The sequence below is a fragment of the Magallana gigas genome, chromosome 1 (genome assembly GCF_963853765.1).
Source record: "Magallana gigas chromosome 1, xbMagGiga1.1, whole genome shotgun sequence".
Taxonomy (NCBI): Eukaryota; Metazoa; Mollusca; class Bivalvia; order Ostreida; family Ostreidae; genus Magallana; species Magallana gigas.
In genome coordinates this window covers 53,565,169-53,586,635 of record NC_088853.1, presented here as the reverse complement: position 1 = coordinate 53,586,635, position 21,467 = coordinate 53,565,169, and the positions used below count along the sequence as shown (strand labels likewise).

At 34.1% G+C, this 21,467-nt stretch overlaps 1 non-coding gene across 1 annotated transcript; it reads right to left on the bottom strand.

Moving 5' to 3' along the window:
* Positions 1-2,832: 2,832 nt before the first annotated feature.
* LOC117686988 (uncharacterized) lies at positions 2,833-7,760 on the bottom strand. The gene is made up of 5 exons (XR_010709192.1): positions 7,313-7,760; positions 4,780-5,581; positions 4,115-4,665; positions 3,681-3,921; positions 2,833-3,531 (listed from the first exon to the last, which is right to left on the bottom strand). It is a non-coding gene; the product is annotated as an uncharacterized protein (transcript).
* Positions 7,761-21,467: the final 13,707 nt, after the last annotated feature.

Sequence of the window (21,467 nt, the reverse complement as noted above, 5' to 3'; positions counted from 1 at the left end):
GTGTATGCATATATACTCAGTATTTAAAAAAGGTGTGAATGTCACAATTGCAGCTGTAGAAGCCTTGTACATTGTCAGTCCGACACCCTGTTCGCAATATTACTTAATGTCTTTATAGATGTTAACTTTGGTATTGAGATTATTAAATAAAATAAAATGCATATTTGTAACGCTGCGCCATAAAATATTTTAAGTAAATATTATAAAATTAATTTTGAACGATGACTTTTCTTCTTAATTTTACATGTCAGACTTAGAATAAATTTAACCGGTAGGCTTTAGAAATTTGTAGAGTATGAAACTGTCGTAGGCATATATGTTAATTTTACAATCACTCTCGATGAACTCCTAACACAAGATGGGAGTCAATTATACTCGAAAGTAATACAAATACCTACTTTCAAATACCACAGACGTTTTTACTTTTGCAACACTTTCCTATTGCTGGTTGTTGCAGATATATCATCATAGAGTAAGACAATAAGGTAACTATCGTATGTTTTTTTCAGCGGCATTATAGTCCCAGTACTGCAAAAATGCGTATTAAATCACAAACACGGTTTTCAGTGTTAGATTCAGCTTATTAAGCTCTACAAAATACATATACTTTTTTTATTTGATCAAAAAATTCAAATTTTCGAAAAATTTGATTTACTTCCGGTTTCGACCGGGAGTGACAGATTTTCATTTCCAGCCTTATTACAGAGGCAAAACGATCATTATATAAGTTCGAAAAATTTCAACTTTCTATCTTGAAGCGTTTTTTTTAAAAAGTCGCGGACAAAATGACTTTTTGAAATTTTTAAAAATGACGTAACGTGAAAACGGGAGTTATGAAGCCGAAAAGGAGTCAGAAAAAAAAAAAGAAAAAGTATAATAATAAAAAGAAACCGAAAAATAACAAGAAGGTCTTCCGCTGAAGACGGAAGACCCTAAATAAGGCAATCGTGTAAATGGTATTTCATTTCAAAGAGCGACGATATTTTTCCCCTCTTTCCTCGCAGGTTTAAGCAATCGTGAATTATATTTACAATGTAACTTTGAAATAGTAAAAATTTGATTCGCGTAAATTTTATACACCGTTCTAGGTTCTGATTCGCGGAAAAAACATGACGCGGAAAAAACCTGATATACGGTATAAGGATAAGATATCACTGCAGAGTTAAGAGTGTACAATTATTTAACAATTGTCATGAGAGAGAGAGAGAGAGAGAGAGAGAGTCATTAAAAAATGCATGATACATGTACATCAACATGTGAATTATTTATGAGTATGAAGGGTAGAAAAATTTAACATTTTTTTTCAATGTATGCATGGCTTACAAACCTGGATATATTTTGCCACATTTCATTCCCCTTTTCTTCTTCTTCAATATCATCATCATCATCATCATCATCACTGCCACCATCATCACCCCCACCATCATCTTCATCATGTTCAGCATCAGATGATCCAAAAATCTCCTTAATGATATTTTTTACTTCATCAGTATTATCCTGTAGTACGTGTAATATAATATAAATAACATGATTATATTCCATGTGCATGATGTGTAAACAAATTACAGTATAAATTGACTTTGTTCAGATTTTTGTATTTCAATATGGTATTTATGTAAGATGATTCAAAATGAATATTTTCATAAGGTAGAGTAAAACTGCAATCATACATGTATGTATATATGGTTAGCTGTACAATTTAACAGTAGATAGATAAATTTGAAAGACAACGGTACTTGAAAAGACATTATAAATATGATATCAAAATAATCCACAAGAGCTTTAAAGTTTGCATGTATTTCAAATGGGGCCTTTTCTAAAGAATATACCGGTAGCTTTTATGTTTGTTATGGGTGTGGTTGTAAAGTCTTTGGCACTGTGTTACAATGTAATTATACCATACATAGCACTGTTACAATGAACAAATACCAAGCCTAAAACATATGTATGATATTGTGATGGCCAGACCAGTTCGAATACCGGCGCCAGATAGCTCAGTTGGTAGAGCACCTGACAAGAGATTCAGGGGGCCAGGGTTTGAATCCCGGTCTGGTCCGTCATTATTTCTCCCATTCCATTACAATATGATCATCCCTACCCTTTACATAATTATACTTTTCCTCTTAGTAAAAACTTCATTTTTTATTTTCTTTTATCCCCTGTGCAATACCCATATCAATTATCAGCTGATATATCAAAGCTTTAAAAAGGCAACACGATGAATTGAAGTTTTATATAACTTTATGATTTATCTACCCCTATACAACAGTGTAAAATAACTACTCTAACAGTACTTGTTGAAAGTTAACATACATGTACATACTGGTAGAGTGAACTATGATAACTTATAAACTAGTCCCATCCTTGTTACTAGTCTGAAATATCTGACGTTATCCTGGATTTTTAAACAAAGAACTAGGTACGGTAAACACCAAAAACGGCCCTATCCCCAAATTAAACAATATTGTACCAAAAGGTAGACATAACTATGTAATTTCATAAAATAGAATGGTTTTGAAAATGAGACCATTATTTTTATCTGTACCACTACTCCAACGTAGGGTCCTTTTAATAACGTTTTAGTGACGTCGTTTGAACCAGTGCAACGTCATTTGTGGTTTTTAAAAAAGAATTATATACATGTATAACTTAATAATTGTAATCCATGGCTGCATTGAACTTTAAAAATAACCTAAAGACCAAATGAGGTAAAATTGTGGCATTTATGTCATTTAATCATGTATATATGTATACTAGTTTATATTCAAAGTACATAAAAGTCCTAATATTTCGTATTTTTTCTGAAAAGATTAATAAGGAAATCCATTCTAATTCAAAAAACAAACAAGTCTTAAATAAACACAACATCAATAAATCAGCAAAATCAAATCATCTAAATCATGCATTTACATTTTTAGTTGAATTATTAAATTAAGTTTAATTGATGGAAACGTATTTTCTTTCATAAATCTGTTCAGGTTCATACTGTAAACATTACATATACCGCACAAACTACGTGTAAGTCTGCTAGCTACTCTTCCTGACCCTGATTATCCAGAGCGTCTTCATCTTCGGAGCTGTCAATGGCTCGAGCTGCATCATCCACATCCTCTGTCCAATCCCGAATACCAAGAGACTCATCTCCTGCATTACTAAGATGTCTGGCAAAGGCCAGGTACCAAATAATGCAGGATATGTGCCCACACATTCCAACGACTCGTGCTCCATTTTTACAAGTACAGTACCAGGACACGATAGTTTCACAGTATTTAATCCACAGTGAGTACTTTTTGGCTGATGTGTGGCGGCTTTGAATTTTAGCACAAACGATATTGGGAACGTCATTGCTCACCAGAATTTCAAACATTCCATCATCTGTGAGGTGCTCTGCTGCATAAGACTTCGCCGTTTTTAACTGATACACGCCGATGGTGAGTTCTCTAATGTCCTCTTCAGCAAGTCTAGGGAAATCCTTTACGATGTTGCTGTCGGCATCGATGGAAGTCCATTTCATGGATCTTTTATCCAGCCCTACAGTATTCAAATGTTTCGATCTTCAAAACGCATATGAACATATCTGTATATAGTATATACATGTATACATGTCTTACATGTATAAATAAGTATTTGCAAGTATAAGAAAAAACCCCGCACATATATGTATATATTTTTCAACATACCATTTTCAAGAACAAACTGTTGGAGTTCGTTTGTTTTCTTGGCCAACATTGTCATTTTAGAAGCGACTGCAATATCAGCGTCAAATGTTCCTGAGGTGATCGGAGGCCGATATTTGTTGCAAAGACTGCAAACAATCCTGACGTAGTCTCCGATATATGGAATTTGACTGTTTGGAAGCGTCTTGCCAAGATATTTCCATGTTTTCACCCGACCGTTAACAGATTCAACAACCCATCTGACCTATAATAAACAAACTCTAGTTAAGCATTTCAATGTTTTTCCCTGTGAAACAAAATCTTATGCTCATATCGATATAATCTTTCAACATACCCGGTATGTACATTGTAAGTATTTGTATAATATTATAATAGTGATAGTAAAAGAAAAAATAATAATGATAGGAATAAAACATTAAGACTACTCATTCATTTACTTTTGTAACGAGCCTGGAGTTGTTTGCCTCTTCCGTTGATAGTTGTTTTTGGCCTTTCGGGATAAACGCAGGCATCTCCATCCGAATACCAAGGTCGTTTAAAACTGATTCTGAGTCACGGAATCCTCTATCTACCACAAAGATGTCGTCCTCCTTGATCCATCTTTGTATTTCCTCGGTATTCAAAAGAATGGAATGGTTCAGAATAGAGGAGTCATTATTCTTTGGATCCGCTAGGTATGGGCCAAGGACACTGATGATATATCCTGTCGTTGAAACAATCATCATCGGCTTCAAAAGCGGCCGGCGCTTATGCATACTGAAGGAACGTCTGGAGAAGGTGTACTTTCCACTTTTTTGGATATATATATATAAGTTCCGTCCAGCACCAGTATTGCGGGGGCAGTTGTTATGTCTGAAAGTAGATGTTGTGCAAGTGGCCTTGTATGGGTCTTAATAATCTCCTCTCTGGTGATGTGGGGAAATCCAATGTTCCTCGGGACGAAGTCTGACATAAGAGCCTTCCTTGCAGACTGTACTGCCCTGCGAATCTGCAAAATATTATCTTAATTGATACAAATCATATTTTCATTATTTGTATACTCAGTATTGTGAGAAAATATCACCATTTGCAAATACATGTATAACTTTATTGAAATGTTAACCTGATATTTTGTCATATTAAAGATAGTTCCGAGCATTTGGTTGTCCATTCCACAGCGTAGTTTTGTCAGAAGGATGGCTAAGCAGGTACGGATTGACCTCGTCTTTGTGGGCCTAATGTTGTTCACATGAGTGAGGACGTCATCAAACTGCTCCTTAGTGAGTCCAGTTAAGTTGTGGTAGTCAGAGTCACTCAAACATGTGGGATCATCGAAGTCAACTCGCTTACCCTCCTTTTTAAGGACTTCCTCTCTGGCCTGCTGTAGAAGCTCAAGTATCGATGTTCTGTTCAGATGACAAGAACTTTTGGTGGCTTTTACTTTTTCTAAGGGATCTCTTGAAAGAATTCCATCTTCAATATGACATGGACAGCATCTTGACCCGGATTGGACAAATAATTCACATTGAATATAGGCCCTAAATCTAGCATATGTTGAAGCAACAATTAACTTCGGTCCAGGCTTCTTACAAATAAAACAGTATGAATGACTTGTACTTGTGCTCGGAATGGCTAGTGTCACCGACGGTGGACTTCTGTCTGGATTCTGAGGCCTTGGTACCTTCACGGGCGGATTATAAACATCTGAGACAGATCTTTGACTTTGTGCTATTGTGTTTAAATTTTGCTTCTTCTTGTAGCAAAGATGGGAGCATTTGTTACATATCACTGCTGATTCCGAGATATCAAAAATTGCAAAATATTTTTCAAAGAGCCTTCTTGTTTCATCATTAACTTTTCTCCTTTCCTTTTGGGTATGACGTCTTTTGCACAGTACACAACTATAATGTTTGGATTCATTCATTCTGAAATAATTCAGCATTAGAGAAATCAATACAGTCATGTGTATTTAAGAAAAAGTTTAAAATCAAGACATATAAGGGAAATTCTCTCTCTCTTTCTCTCTCTCTCTCTCTCTCTCTCTCTTATTTTCTTTATAATAATATTTAATGATAATATACTAGACAGTCAGTGTAGATATTCTCTCTCTCTCTCTCTCTCTCTCTCTCTCTCTCTCTCTCTGAATTGAAATCTAAATTGAATTCTTTCCTTGATTGGACTCCATAACATCTCTCTCTCTCTCTCTCTCTCTCTGAATTGAAATCTAAATTGAATTATTTCCTTAATTTAACTCCATAACATATCTCTCTCTCTCTCTCTCTCTCTCTCTCTCTCTCTCTCTCTCTCTCTCTCTGAATTGAAATCTAAATTGAATTATTTCCTTAATTTAACTCCATAACATACCTCTCTCTCTCTCTCTCTCTCTCTCTCTCTCTCTCTCTCTGATCTCTCTCTCTCTCTCTCTCTCTCTCTCTCTCTCTCTCTCTCTCTCTCTCTCTCTGTGCATATGTGTACGGTAATATATGGATATAAAATGCCTTAATACATTATTTTACATTTTACACAAAAATGAAACTGAATTCATTACTTGATTGAATTCCATAACAGCACTAAATTCTTAACATTACTGACAAGTTTGCTCCGCCTTACTCGACATATGTGACGTCATGCTAACAAACTTTTCAAGCACATGCATTTTAAAAAAAATTGCACATGGATTAAGTGTTTCTGATATATTATCTGAGAAGTTTTGTGAAAGGCTATCTGATTTATGATGTTGAAGTAACAGTTTGTTGTTTTATGCCGTTTACAATGATTTGTGGTGTTGAAATAATGTGTTGTACTTGTGTCGTGTACACATACATAAAAACAAGGATTCTGCTGTGGACTAAATGACCTAGCTGCTTCTGTGAGGTAAGCTTAGTAAGTCAATACTTTTAAATTGTGCTTTAAGTATTAAGTATTAAAAATATTCTAATGAAAAGCATTATATTGGGAGATTTCTTCATTTATTATCAAGCGATGTTACGGTAACCCCCCCCCCAATTTTTAGGTTACAATAGATATTTTTTTTTTTAATACCATACATTTTAAATTAGATCGATACTTGAGGAGTTGTGTGGTTTTATGTAATTTGATAGGGACTAAGGAGATATATGTAAGCTTTATTTGTCTTTTCTTAAACTGGTTGTGTAGGTTCGCAATGTAAAAATGGGAACCAGTCAAACCCAAGTTATAAATAAACAAAACATTATACGGCTCAGCAGACGGTCACACGCTGCTTATTTTCACCAATTTTATAATTTTTAGGAATAAAGCACCATAATTATAATATATTTATAGATTTCTATGTATAAACTTCCAATTTGATATCCGTAAATGACAAAACCATCAATCGGTGCAGACGATTAATTATTTTCTGAAAGCTGCACATATTTTGCCTGCAAAAGAGTCTATCATTGCTACATATTTACACCTTAATTAATAGGATGTATTCATGTACTTCGAACACGCTTATTAAAACAGTTTTAATCAATTCATGTTTGCTATAGTATCAGTTGCATTATTATTATATGTTATCAAGACGTGCATATTAATCAGTGTTAATGTTATATTTAAATGATTATAATCATGATTATTTTTGCCAAAAATGTTATACAAACTTGTGAAAAATACTGGAGATACATTTATCTTACCTGGACAAGATTTCTTCCTCGATATATCATTACTTGGCTAATAAAACTGCATCTCGTGGTACACCCCGACTGAATCCGCCCCAAAAACTCGTCACAAAACGGGAAATTGTACTACCAGCGCAGGCCTCGAGCAAAATGAATATATGTTTAATTTGTTTCTCTTTATTAGTATATTTGTTTAAATCATGTTTGATTTTGCTCGAGGCCTGCGCTCTGTATTTTATTTGAAGTTTTATGCTCAAATTTATTAGGAAAATGTGAATTTCCGGTAAATAAGGTGCATATAGGTAAAGTTACCGTTGCTTAGCAACGGCTCGCAAGGTAATTTATCCGGATAAAAAGTTTGCACTTGACTTCTTTATTGTTATTACATAAGAGTTTTCTTCTTGTAAGCAACATAAAAATTGTCCGAATTTTTAGGCCTGTGTACTATTACAATCGTACCTAGTTCTTTGATATTTTGTTTGATATTTTACATTGCAGAAAAACATGCCTGATATAAAAATCATAAAAAGGCAAGTGAAATGTCATATATGTCGAACTACTATGTTATTAACATACTGTTCTTCAATTTGAAATAAGTATTTGGGTGTACATATAACCTTGCCATATCTATGTTACTTACAGTTACATACTGTTCTTCAATTTCTTCGTCTTCACCATGGATATGATCAACATTATCGTCACCATCTCTGTCAAAATCCATATTTATTGCACTGCTACAATACAAAATAGAGTCTAAAATGCCATCCAAAGCAACATTTTTGTTTCTATAAAACTTGTTTCCAATTGTGTCTATCCTAGTAAGCGTTCGTATTCTTGAAGCAATAACTAATAATTTCTCCCTTGTGGTTACACGTTTTACATGTACTTTAATTTTCAGGTACCGCTCTGCGCATGAGCAAAGCATATCGTGAACAGTCCGTGCTGGAGGTAAACGCGTGGTTTTACTCGGTCCGTGTTGAATTTCTCTAACACTTTTACAATGTCATGTTGTCGTTATTTTATTTTTCAATTGAATGCATATAAAGGTGCATGTACAGTTTAGGCCGATACGCTTTAAAAAAAAAATTCTTACCTGAACTTTTGAAATAAAGAACCGATATTGGTATTCGAAGTAGAAATTTTCCTTTCCGTGCGCTAGGATCCCGTGTGTTGCCAGCAGTTCTTCAACGTCAAGAATGAGTTGTAAAGTACATGTATTTTATTTTATTTCTGAACTCGGGGCATTTCCGAAACCTTTGCGATTTGTCGTATTTTTCATACGCCGGAAATCATTTTCTTTAGTATGCCTTTTGTATAAGCCGATGCGACTCGAACACGTTGACAATCTCAACAAAATCATTCGTGTGTGACCATTCACCTGGGTAGTACCTGTTTGGCAGATATTAGGGCTATAGAAACTAATATGGCTGACAGTGGCCTGTCGTTTAAATGACTTCAGTAGAGCTTTAAGAAAGCATATAACAGTGACCAATAACATGCAATTATCAAAATTCTTATACCTGAGAATTCATTATGAACAAATTTTACTGTACATGTTACCACTAGAAAAAAAGTGATCAGAATATTTTGCTGAATGTTTGACAATGCACATAAAATTTTAATTACGTGAAAATATGTTAAGGAGAGTGAGCTGGGCATCCTTAGTTGCATGGAAGCAGTATCACAGCAAATTAAATACCTTAAGTCAAAGGGAAAAGCAATGGTGCCACTGATTTGAAAATGCAAGGTATGGAAATCAGCCGTGTAGTAACAAGTTAACTAGCTTCTTTTTGATAAATGTATTACATAAATTTAATAGCTGAAAATCAGGAAGGGGGTCCTTACCAAAACCCAATCCCCTTTTAATCCACACATGAAATTTATACATTTCTATATTACATGTATTCCTTCTATTATGTTGGAAATTATAGGGGGTATACATGTAGCATTACTGCCTAATTGACCAGTGTGTCGTTAGGTCTTTCCATGTGCCGATATTATAAATCCATAAATTTGCAAGATATGTGATTTCTACTCAAGGAATTAATGCAAATAATTTTTATCCTGAAAATACACATTTGAGAAAGAAAATTACACGACTGACTTATCTTTATATAACGATATTTCATTATACAGTCTTCCAACATGGTACTGACTGGGGAAAAATCTGAGGCACCAAGGCTTGTTGTTGTCACTAATGGAGATGAATCTGTATCAACTTGTATCGTAGTTGGTGATGGTGTCAGTATGGATGTGGAGCAGAACATAAAGGAAGCGTTGAACATTTTAATCTTTCCGTACTATGCGCTAGATATGACATATCCTAAACAATATCAGTTGGTGGGATTCCTTCAACACTATGTACTTCAGGACAGAAAGAATTACTTCTTCATGTCGACCAGCTACCTCAAGTTTTCCAGAAAGGTTGATGATGAGCTAGCCAATGAGTAATTAGATTGTCATATGTCCGAAAATAAAGTAGTAAACATTCTTTTCGTTTGTAGTCGGAACTGTAGAAAAGACAATTGAAATTTGAATACATGAGTTTTTAAAATTATCTGTACATTTACGAAAAATTGAAAGATTATTTAATAAAAGTTCGAAATTTATATTCCAGTCTCATTTCATATTTTTCTATCAAAATATACGAAATAGCCATCTAAAAAAATATGTATCCCTTGTGAAATATTTTGAGTATGCCTTAGAACCATTGAATAAATGTGTTTAGATTTCAACCACCTGAAATTTCATGTGTTTATAACCTAATCGCTTAACATGAGTAACATGTTTAGATTTTAAGCACTTTTGTAAATATGTTAAGAACATGTTTAAAAATTAAACACATAAAAAATCTCTAACATGGTTGGTGTTTAGAAAAATCTTTCGGAGCTAAACACATTTTTTACAGTGTACGTTTTTAAATAGTATTGCTACTGTATTAATGATCAAGTACTTTATTAGTATGTCACTCCTACAACGAAACCCATCTCTGCTTCTGCTACAAGTGTGAATGGATTAGCGATCAGAGACAATATCATGTACAAGAATGTACATCAATTTCTCAGTAAGACAACTAAGGAAGCTTCACATTTATTGATTGGACGAAGCAATATACAAACATTATTCTTGTTGCCCACAATCAGTTCTAACAAAAACACATTTAGTGATTAGTTATACATACTTTAGAATGAACTTTTTATTTAAATAAAGAATTCATGAAAATAATTAACTAATAAACTACACATAATCTTAAAAAAAAAATTCTGAAGGTAAATGCTTAATTTAATTTGTAGACGCAGAAGACTGCCTAACTCTAGCAAGCATTCCTTTTCTCTTTAAAGAAAAGCAAGAGGACCTCACTTAATTCCAGCTGGATGACTAATGCTCCATCTATATACTGGCCAAAAAATGGGAGAAAAAAGTTTGATGTATATGTAGAATGGTGTTAACTGCTAAGATGCGAAAATTTCTTCCAGGCATTTGTTGTTTTCATGGCTTCATGGACATCATAACTATGCAACTAGTTTTTTTCTCATATGTGTAGGAGTAGAGAAGACGATTTTTAAAAATTTGGCTTTTTTTATATCTGGCCCCACATGTGGCGCCCAGGGGATGGTAGTGCCATGAATGTCACAATTTAGATTACCATAGAGATGCCTCACACCAAAAATAGTAACAATCAGCCTTGTAGTTTTTAAGAGGTTAAAGGTGTAAAATTGTTAACGCACGGCTGACAACGACGGACGAAAACAGATAGCAATAGGTAACATGAGTTAAAAGTTGCTGAATGCCTTACCAGAATATATTCTTCTGAGTATTAAGCAATTAAAAATATGAAGGGACAGAGCAAAATAAGAGTGCGCATTTCAAAGTAAAAAATTGCCGTTGCAGAGGCTCTGGGCAAAAAGGAGCAGGTAAAAACGGGGCAGCCCTCAAAGTATTTGCAAATTAAACTAGAAAACTGACCAGTCAGGAAGGGCCCCGCTATGACAATTAATATAGAGAAGTGAAAAAAACTTTGAATTCCATCCTCTTTATATTAACAATGATGAAAAATAAATGCCCGGCAGAAGATGTTAAGAACTGGAATATATAGGATCTCGTGATTTGTAGTTGGATATGATTTTCATCCAACAATTAAAGTGTTTTTTTCTTGAGCCTTAGTGAGGGGATAAAACACACAAGTTGGATAAAAATCATATTATACTACAAATCATGATATTCTATTTATCCCATATTTTATACACCGCAATCAATGTTTACACTGTTTATAAAACTCTACATTATTTTTACTTCATTATGCCTAGGCAAATCCCATTGTAAGTCACAACTCTGGAATATCAAAAAAATATCCAATGAGTCATATCCACGGGATAAAGTGGGTTAACATGGGATGAAATAAAATTTGTTAAAAAAACAAAGAATTGATACCAATGCAATGATACCTAGGCTTTGCCTCTATTCAATAAAACTATCATAAATCATTGTGTACGGTATTTTAACCCCAAAAAATATGAATATTATATTTCAAATCCATATTTCAAAGAATGTACACAATACTACACATCATTCAAAATTGACCTTAACTTCAAAACAAAGTTCATTTGCAGACACAGGCAGTGCAGTAATTAATCTCAATGTGACAGATAAAGATAAAGCTTAGGATTTTCTTCCTGTGGAAGGTTAATTAATCCCAAAGGACAAATATTGCACAGCCTTCCATGTATACAATGGTAACATTCTCAGCAGTTATCTCTCTTTGCCCATTCATTCTCAGCAGTTATCTCTCTTTGCCCATTCTTCTTATGCATAGTTATAAATCTACCCCACCACCCCAGCTCCAAACCAGAAGACATAGAGAACCAAACTTAGCATCAAAATATGTATTTCTGCCTACTGAACTACCATACCAAATTTGAACTTGATTGGGCAACCATAAAAAAAGTTATTAGAAAAAAACAGGAAATTTGTGGACGGAAGAGTGACAGACGGACGGACGGACAGAAGGACGGACGGACAGTGATTACTATAGGGCACCCGCAAATCCTTGCGGGGCCCTAATTAGAATACATGTACGCAACAAAGGAAATGCATTCTGAATGATGTGGTTCCACCATGCAACTCCGCCCGAGAACTGCATGCACAGTACCTGAGAATGAATCCCCTAACTAACAGGAGCAGAACTCCTACAGAATGGTTCACATTGAGAAGACCAGCAAGCTACATTTTCAGGAATAACTGACGTTAAGCAGGCCGATCCTTATTAAAGAATTCGTACGTTTTATATGTCTGCGATTGACGTTCCAGCGATATACTACAAATGAATGTCTTAAATGTTGGGTTGTTTATAGTTGCGTCTCAGTACTTCATTAAATAGTGCTGCATGTGAACAAATATAATTTATAGAAGCCTGTGCTCGGTTTGACACATATGAGCTCAGTTTTACAAAGTATAACACATAATTTAAAAAAAAAACATTTTTCAATTTACATTACAAGTATGTTACATGTTATAATACAAAGCTATAATCAAATACATTTGTTTAAGATGAGGCGCCATCGGACACCGATCATAACCCCTGAATATAACACAAAAGGGGGGGGGGGTTATCCGCACCATCCAGCACAATAAATTATGAATGTATCATGCATTTGAAGAAATTAGATTTACATAAAGAATTGGAATAGCTAATTAAAAAAAAATAGGAGCAACCCTATAAGGCTAACAATGCTATTTTTTTTGGTCCGGAAAATAGTAAACACAAGATCAGACAGAAGCCCCTGACTTTATGATCGGCGACTAGTAAAATAAGATCAGAAGCTCCCGACTTCATGACTGTGGACTAGTAAAAACAGATCAGAAGGATCTGAAGCATTTCTATACACACCCTTTGAAGTTCTCCATGTTTTCAATCGATTCGACTTGCATTGTGGGAAATTTCTATGTTTCAAGTACTTGCTTCCAAAATTTCAAAATTGCACATGCAGATGGTAGATACAGGGGTCGACTTTCATATGTAATAGGACCTACTTTCATTCACACAGAAAAGAGCAAACAATAGTTAGTTTTTTTTCTGTTCTTTGTTGAGGATGAACCCAAATCTGAAGACTATACAAGCATTAGGTAGCGATGGTTATTAAGCGTTCTGGGCTGCTTCTATAATTTGCTTTCAGGATGCACCAAAACTTCTGTGCTCTACTAAAAAAAGGACAATATTCAAAGAAAGTGGAAGAATGACTTTAGAACCAGAGAGGTTGCAACCAATCATATATTATCAGATATTTTTGGGAGAGCTGTTGGAACCGTTAATAAAAAAGAATTGATAGATAGTGGAACAACTCAAGAATTTTATGAGAAGTTATGAATTTAAAGGCAACTTGGGACTGTCTCTAGTCTTGCTTACATTCGTGGTTTGTGTTATAGTTTGTGCTCTACCCGAGATTAACCTGTACTTTGGCATTGTATTTAAAAAGAAAAAAAAATAGTGTTTAAAATTGCAATGGAAAAAGTTTTCATTTAATAGTTGTGCATGCAGGAAATACTAATTGACATGATAGGTGTATGTTAATGAATATGACTTTTAAATGTTTATTCAGTATTAAGGTGGTATGGGGCACCTCCATATTGTTACTACCGGTACATGCGTTTTGAAATACACAATAAAACCAAACTTATTTTTTTTCTTTCCAAAAAGTGTTACTTATCAAAATAGTTAGCAAATTCTCAAACAGTGAAAGTATTTTGATTATGACGAATTTTTTTTCACCTTATAGACATTCCTCCTTAACTATTTATGTGTTGTAGTTAAATCATAGTTTTATTAAATTTTTATGAATCATAGTTTTATTAAATTTTTATGAATTTCAAAATGTAATTTGTAATTTAATTAATTACATCTGTAAAGTAATTGTAATTTAATTAATTACTTTTGAAAACTCTTGTAATGGTAATTTAATTGAAGAACTTTAGCAAGTAATTGTAATTTAATTAATAACTTTCCATTGTAATTGACCCCATCCCTGGTCTTGATAGATGCAATTAGTTGTTTCAATTTTTCTCCAATTTCTCCTGTGGTACAATGGAACTCTATAGCAGAAAATTTATCTCATAGGACTATGATTTTCTTTAATGAGCTTGTTAACTTTAATAAACTCCCAAAACATAACCATAACTATTTTTTAAAAAATTAAAAAAACTAAGTAATTATGGTCAATAACACACACATACACACACACTCACACCCTTAACCCACTCACACACACACATATCTCTATATAACTGAATGTGGAGAGGATAAGGTTCTCCTCGCTAAATCTCGGTTTCTTTGTTTGACTGAAAAAAACAACAGGGTTAAATAAGTAATATGTCAATGTATAAAATTTACAATAAAAAAGCAGTTGTTTTATAGAGACACTATAACTTAAAATTATTTTTTTCATCATAATAATAATTCTAAGATAGTAAAAAACAATAATATTTACAGTTTGACTTATTAGGAAATCTTTACTTAAAAAAATATATGTATACCTTATCAAAATTAATATTTTAATCAGTTTATTATAATTCATGTATTTGAAAACAGTGTATATAAATTATACAATATACATCATCATACCTTTGTCCTTCACAGGAAAAGTCCACTTCTAGCTTTCTTTTTCTGTTTGTGCCCTCCTTACCCATAAAATCTCTACAACATTAATTAATATATCAAGTGTAAGTCCCATCTTTTTATTCCTGGAAATCAACTCTCATTTATGAGGCATTGAATGTGTCATTAATTACCCTTCATTAAAGGAGGCAACCGAGAATTCTTGATCACCGATCCAATCTGTTGTGAATTCGTCAAATATGGGGGAATATTCATTAATATCTTCATCTTTTACAAAATTTCTATAAAAATATTTGGAAATAAACGTAATTTTTTTTTACCGTTATATTTTTTTTACATTGACAATGATAATCATTAAGTTGTAATCTCTAGCTTAAAGCAATCCAATCATTATCATTTTTTAAAATTCTTCAGAAACCTATATAGTCTTAAAATGTACAGAGATATTGTGATCCGTTTTTTAAAAGATATCTAATTGAATTTTTGAATTTAAACGAAAACACATTGAATTCATTTTTAAGAAGAAAAAAATCACGAATACATGTACTTGTTTGGAATAAATAATCATCGAATATATTCAAGAATTTTGAAGGAAAGGAGGTACCGTTGATTACTGTGATATGTATATTAATAGAGAAAACAGGAAAGAAAAAAATAAAAATTTTATAAAAAAATGCACAAACCTTTTAAACTTTTTAAAAAGTCTAAACATAATTCCAAACAAATACATTTTTTACTTTAAGTAGAATTACTTACTTTACTTGATTCGACCTGGCCATTGTAAAAATGAAGATGTCACAAAATTTAAGATCTAGAAGGTATGGTGGACAGATGATATGTATTAATTGACTCCCTTTATATATAGTTCTTTTTGGGCGTCTTTAATAATTTTCGATATAAGTTTGTTCCGATTTTCTGACGATTCAAAAATGTTTGTTTCAAAAAGGTCAAAAGTTTGGGGAAAAGCACAGACGCTAGCAAAAAATATTTCGCGCCAGGTCCAAAAAGCGCTTTTTGCAGAAATTGCGCCAAAACTTAAAGTCACGTTTTCGACACCCTTGCTAGCCTTCATTAAAACGCGATAAGAGATAGTTATTTATTTAACCTCATTATGGTAAATGCAGACTGGAAAAGAGCTCGTTATTATACTTGTAAGCGTTATCATAGATATAGGTACAAGATGTCCTATATAGCAGACGCGGATCCAGCTTTTTAAATCAGGAGGTGTCCAAAAGATTGAAAGTCTGGCGAAGCCCCAGGAGACTTTGGAATTCCCATGGTTTTATGATAAAATGCAAAATTTTTGGAAATTCCATGGGGGGGGGGGGGGTGTCTCCCCCCGACCCTCTCTAGATCCGCCCTTGTTATATACGTTTGACACAGGTACCTGACGTTAATTGTTTTACTATTAACCCTACCTAATAATACACAAGGTACTGTTTTCACTGTTATCATGGTACCCCTGAGTATTTATTTCGTCAGGTATACATATAATAAATAGAAAAAATAACTTTATCATAACTGATGTGTTTACCTGGAATATATTTTGATTGAATTGATGTAAACTGGTCTCATGTATTCTTGTATTATGAATGGTGACTCAATCTACATTATGTGTGCATCAAACTGGGGTACACTGATTTAATTGTCATTTTATTAATGCGTAATTATAATAAATGTATTAATGCTTGCTGTGGACCATGAAGTGACACCCTTTTCCTCCGATTTGATTATTTATACTAATTAAAAGAATTAGGCATCTTAACCTATATTTTAACGGGTCAAAATTTTGTCATGTCTGCAATGAAATGTTAAAACAATCATGTGTCAACACCATGTCAGAATAATGCGCGCGGCGACCTCTTAACCTCAGTCTTACTAGCCAGTGTCCGACGGTCAGATGGCACGTGCATGCAACCCCGGATATCATATACCCAAGTTGCAGTTGCCGAAACCATGTGCGTCTCTCTAGGGAACTTTGCTATTTTTGCCCTGGTGGCATCTTCGCTCGCCATGGCTCAACATTCTACCCCCTTGCCAGAAAGAGGGGTAAAATTTTGTTTAATAGCAGCATATATAGTGATATAGAGGTGGAGGTATAGGTGATGACGTAATTGCATTTATAGAGGTCGTTTCTGATTGGCTGTTTTAGAGAGGTTGTATTATAGAGGTGATTTTTCATCACTATTTTTAGAAAAGGTAGCAATATAGAGGTCGTGTTTTCATTGGAGGATTGAATATAGAGGTGGTGACGTAGTTACTACTGAGGCCCTATAGAGGGGGACTTTTTAGAACAGTAAATTTATAGAGGTCGTGTTCTCATTGGTTGCTTTTAGAAAGGAAGGTTGAATATACCGATTTAGTGAGCATGCGTAAAAAAAGTAGGAGGTTTTAGGTTATGACGAAACCATAAGATGATTCTATGGTTTGAGAGCATGCGCTGTAGTATCGATAACGTAAAATAGATGATGTTAAGCAATACGTGAATTTAATTTAGAAATAATAGGTCGATTTAGATGACCTATTTTGAGCAAACAGTGAAAATAAGGTATACTTACCTGTGCACAGAGAGAGATATTTTAATTTAAAAAATTACATGAAAAAATGCGGTGATGTAGCATGCGCACTTGAACATTAAAAAAGGGTGTATATTAAAAAAGTTTAGGGTATATTTTAAAAAGTAGTTACAATTTTTTATCATTTTTCAAAATGCCTTTAACACCAAACGATTCAACTCCTTCGGCTGCGGTAAACGGGCTGGATACTGCTTTACCAATCCCTGAGCATGAAGACTGGGTTTGGGAAATAGCAATGGACCCCTATCCTTCTGGGAGGTTAAGGGACATTGATGGCAGACTGGTATATATGTTTGATTATAAGTACGAACAGTACTTACAAAATCTAGAAGACCAAAAAGAAGAAGATAAAGAAGAAGTAAAGGAGAAGAAGGAAGAAGACAAGAGAAAAGAACAGTAGCTTCTTTGAAGCTGAAATGTTTCAACGGTCGTTTTAACGCCCACCAAATTTTTCGAAAACATGTATCTCATACAATGAAACTGGGGGAAAAAGCATTAATCAAATACAGTAGGTGAACAGGTTTTTTCCCACCTAATGTACTTGATGATGAAAGACTTTTCTGGACAGCCTACGGTTGGTTTTTTCATATGCTTAACTAGTCAAGTTTGTGATAATTAACTGTAGGAAGCAATAAAATAAAAAAAATAAGGGGAAAAACAAACAAAGTAAAATTATATTCAATATTTTTTATATAACTTTTTAAAAAAAACCATAAGTATTATAAGAATATGTTGGTTTCACAGAAATGAAGCGCACACATGCACAGCAGCGACGCTATAACAAGTTGCGCGAGGGGATAATAATGCCAATCACAAGAAGGAACGTTAGTCAGATTGTGTACTTTTTTACAGATTGTGTCGCTGTCACTGTCCCGGTAAGTCGTTGCCGATGCCCCTGTGCCGTGACCTCCTCTGTCGTCGGAGTTTCTTCTATGTTTCTATCAGTATTGATGTTGATAGAATTTGATGTATTAAAAGTGATGTATTAAAAATGATAGTAATTAAAGTAGAAATGATGATAGTTTGCGTGTACTATACACTGTGCGGCCAGAGAATGGTGGGTCGAGTAGACAGTGTACTGCTGTCTGTGGTGCGCGTATGATGTGATGTAGTGATGTCTGTTGTCAAAGTATGCGGGTACTGATATGGATTGTAAGTGTGGAATCAATGTTGGTAAATGGGGTCGCTGTGACAGTTTGAGAGTATGTACGTGTTGAAATTGTGTGTTGTACGGTCGACTGGTCTGCGACATATTTGATTTAAGGAGGGTTGAACAGAGGAAGTGTCTGCTAAAATTTGAATATCAAAAAGCAAAAAAGCAATATCCAAGTAGCGTAGTAGGTGTCCAAGTAGCGTAGTGGACAACGCACTCGCTTGTCACCGCTGCGACCCGAGTTCGATACCCGTGATCGACAGTGGTTGTATGTGATAGGGTATGGCGGTCGCCCGCTTGGACACGTGGGTTCTCTCCGGGTACTCCGGCTTCTTCCCACACCAATGACCCCCTCGCGCTAACATCCGTGCCAACGAGAGATATTAATATAAGTTGTAGAACTTGCTTATCAATCGTTGTAAAATAAATAAAGTTCAGTTTTCTTTAAAAAGCAATATCAAAGTGTATCTGCACCCGAGAAATTATTCAACAAATAAAAAATAAAACAAAATCAACATCTTCAATCATGCACATACTTACACATTGGCGGCATTGTTGCGGTGGTTGCGTCGTCTATCGGGAGGGAAAAACACTATTTACATTAGCTAATAACATTAAAAATAGATTTCTCCGCTATCCTTTTTTTGGAGTAAAAAAAAATTATTACCAGGGCACAAAGGCCTTCCATTAACGAAACGGCAAGCCATTGCGAAATGTGATGCAATCGGCAATTAATTGTGCTTATTCATTGGATAAAAGTAACAGGGGGCGGAGTTTTCTCACGATCGGTGTTTTCTTATGATCGGTCTAACCTTAGAAGTGTGAGCGCAGAGACCCGTTTAAGGAAATAAAAAAATAATTACCTCTGCACCTGTGGTTTTTCTATGTCGAGTCCAGCATGACTATGTCTTTGATCTGGGTCTCTTTGCATAAATGTACATACTGTACAATAGATCCGCAATTTACCCCGAATTCTTAATTGTACGATCGGAACTAAGGTGGTTATATTTCGAATGAAACATTCTACCTCTACGTATGATGCATAAAAGGGACAAACCTCCTCACCAGTGCACGTTGCAAAATTGCCAAAATCAATTACACATATCACATCCCGATGCCCCTCCAAATAGTATACAGACAGAGAAAAGAATCACAAAATGCATTTTAAGGAGGTAATAAAATCTGATCTTTTATGTAGCAGTGTTATTGAATAACTGAAATGTACTAATTCTGAACTTTTAATCATGAAATTAAAGTTTACCCTTTCACGTGATATTTTGATCAGTCATTAACACCCGTTAACAGTGCGGGTTAGGGTGATCCCGAACAAATAAAAAGTGATGATAACCAATTTTTTTTTTACTCTGTATACAGACAATCACTGTATTGTGTATATCGTCTGACCATTATGACATACATTTGTGTCTATCAAAATTTGCTTATTTGGTCATTCTGTACCTGACGAGGATACTGATTACACAAAAAGTCGCTTTTTCGATAATTTTAAGTTTTATGAATTGTTTTAATTTTAACGACAATTGATTTGATTTGAAATTCCCTTTTAATAATTGTAGGCCAAACCAGTTAGGAGGGTGCGTAAAGGAATTAATGTCACGCGTTCGAACTCGTGATTAACCTAGTGGCCGTGTTTGACGGTTTTAAGTTTGCAAACATGTCATTTTTCAAAAAGTCATTTAGACAATTTCTAAGGAGAAAAGTACCTACCGATCTCCTTCATCCCTTTCTCACGATGAAGTTTTAAGATAGTGATAATATATATCAAATTCCGACGAAATTTGACAGCAGGAGTACCAAATATAATTACCAAAAAAAAAAATGAACAAAAGAATAAAAAATCAAAGTAACATAAAAAATGCACGGATGAGTTTCAGAATAGATAAGAAAGCATAATGGGCCCCTCCATCTTTTTTTCCTAAACCCAAATTGCCTCGAAATTTGATTTATAATATTTTTCTAAATTTCTTTAAAATTATAATGAGCACGAGAATTTTCAAAGCTGTATTAAAACCGAAGAAAACGCTCAATAAAATTGTCTTTGGAATATATTCACAAGGATTCAAACATGGCAATGTAAGGTTTTTTGTGGGTTTTTTTTACCTATGATTTTTGTTTCATTTTTTTTTATTTCAGAAATACAACTAGTAAATTCTGCACAAGAAAAATAGCGATAAAATTATTTATTTCTCTTAAATATAATTTTAAGTCGCTGTACTTGCGGGGAAGTGCGTCAAGTAATGAGAAATCTAGTGCAAGCGATTAGCGACTTAAACGACCTGCCATGTCCGTGAGTAATTGATAATAGAAAAAAAAAATAACACGATTCTACTGAAAAAGTTAGCTACAAGTGAGTCAATTTTTTTTAAAACACACATTACAATGAGAACTTCACAACTGTAAAGTAAAAAAAGTAAATTTAAGGATAACTTGAATTATGAAGCAACTTTGTGTGAAAATATCTTTTGTAATAGAATGTAGAACGAAGTTGTAAATTAGTCTTTTCATTTTGTTTTTTTTTTTTGGTTTTAGTATGGAGCAGTGTGCCACTCCACTTCTTTCTTCGTAAGTGTCGTTTGTGTTGTTTTTAGAAATAAAACGTACTCTCCAGTGTATATGATTTTAATCTCCGTTCTGTTTACTTTAACCAAATTTTTATTCTTTATGATTTACACTTAAAAAAATAAAATTGATCATCATTTTTCCCCCATATGTAAAGTACTCCACTAGCATCCAGAAAGAGGACGTACAGCTCCTCACCGGGATGTTCGTCAGGGTTAGTATTTTTCCCCCAAAATTAAGGTTTCAATTGTTTTA